This window comes from Galeopterus variegatus, unplaced genomic scaffold (assembly GCF_000696425.1).
Source record: "Galeopterus variegatus unplaced genomic scaffold, G_variegatus-3.0.2 Scaffold4390, whole genome shotgun sequence".
Classification (NCBI taxonomy): domain Eukaryota; kingdom Metazoa; phylum Chordata; class Mammalia; order Dermoptera; family Cynocephalidae; genus Galeopterus; species Galeopterus variegatus.
Genome location: NW_007730501.1, coordinates 178462 through 180257, shown reverse-complemented (window position 1 = coordinate 180257; position 1796 = coordinate 178462). Strand labels below are relative to the sequence as shown.

General features: G+C 45.2%; 1 pseudogene; it reads right to left on the bottom strand.

Moving 5' to 3' along the window:
- The window catches only part of LOC103602971, a 5253-nt pseudogene that overhangs the window by 2333 nt on the left and 1124 nt on the right, over positions 1–1796 (bottom strand).

Genomic DNA, 1796 nt, shown 5'->3' with positions numbered 1-1796 from the left:
TTTGTTCTCAGCTTTCAGGCTTGTAAGGTTGGCTGGGGGTGGCCTACACCGGGTAATGGCAACATTCCCAAGACTCCGCAGGCCATGGTGAGGACAACAGTGGCTTTCTGGCTCTCCAAGAACTTGCCCTCAGAGTATCAGTATCAAACATGTTGAGGGAGCAATGCTTCTTTCTGTCCTTTCCCTCAGCAGGTGGCCAAAGTCACCAGACACTGCGCTGGAAGCTCATTGAGCACTAGGGGCCAGCAGTCACCTCCCACAAGATGGACTGGAGCCGGCCAGTGCGCGGGGTCCAGGGCCTGGGCTCAGGGCCCCCGGCCAGATGGCGGTGGGGTGGGGACAGGTGGTGCCGGCTTGGGCATCTCTCCCTTGCTCACTCCGTGGCTGGGCCCTAATGGTCTATTTTTGTCAAAATTATACACGCACAGAGGTACCTGGTGACCCTAATTCTTGTGACAAATCTCCCTTTGGTGTAGTGTAACTCTGTCCTGAATTTAGGGATTTCTCCACCTTTCACAAGCATAATGTCAGATTCTCTAATTTTCAACAGTCTCCAGGATATCTTTTCCAAGAACAGTGAGAGAATTTGTTCTCACTATAGCTAAGAAAGCGATACCACTAAATGTCAAGAATAAAACTGAATAAGAAAGTCAAGCCATCTAGAGAATTCAATCAATTTTAGACACTCTTAAACTGTGCTGCTGCGTGAGTTCTTTCTTACCACTCTTTCTATGGATTATATTCAAATCCTACATTCTATTGTCGGCTGCCCGAAGAAAATTATAAATTATGATTGAAAAGAATCACTGGTGAAGGGTTATGCACATTTTTATTTCTGTATTTATTTTTAGTGAATTACTGTTTTAGACTTGCTGAAATTTGAAGTCATTTTAAGTTGCTCTTACAGACAAAACCCTAAGCCTTCGCCACTTCACTGTGATGGAAAAGGCTATGGAGATCTTTGAAAAACCTACTTCTATCCCCATTATCTGAGCCAAATGTGAACTGTGGCAGACATCCTCTACCAGCCAGCATCTCTCCACCTACAAGACTCCAGTCCCCTTCACGTGCTGCCCTTCCTTCCTGTGTTTCTGGGAGCAGGTCTGCTTTGGGACAGCTCTACTCATCACAGTATTTTATGACCTTGGTTTTCTTCAACTGTACAAATACTAAGTCAACTAATAACTGTTCCAGCCATAAAGATTAAATCTTCTTCACTAATACTCTCTTATGAAGTACAAAGTATTAAAGCACTTAGTGATGCTCCACTGCCACTGCGACAGCTGGATACATCTCTCCCACCCCACCAGTAGATCCCCACCCATTCTTGGCCAGCTTTAATTAAGTTTTCCTTCAATAATATGAGGAAACTGTGAAGCATGGTTTCTCAACATCAGCACTATCGACATTTGGGGCTGGAAAATCCTTTGCTGTGGAGGAGCATTCTGTGCATTGTAGCATCTCTGGCCTCTACCCATTAGGTGCCAGTAGCACTTCCCCCCACCCCCAGTTGTGACAAAACTATCCCCAATTGAAAGCCACTGCTATAAAGGAAACCTAAATGTCATAATGTGTATGAAAGGGCATTATAAACTATGCAGCTTAGGAATTATTATATTTTAAAATGCTGCGGTTTTGCCGATGTGTTGGAGAAGAATATGAGATAAAGTATATGCAGAGTAGAAAGCTGGTATTTAAAATGTACTTCAGGGCCAGCCCAGTGGCACACTGCTATAGTGCACCACTTGGGAAGCGCGGCGGCGCTCCCGCCTGAGGGTTCGGATCCCACATACAGA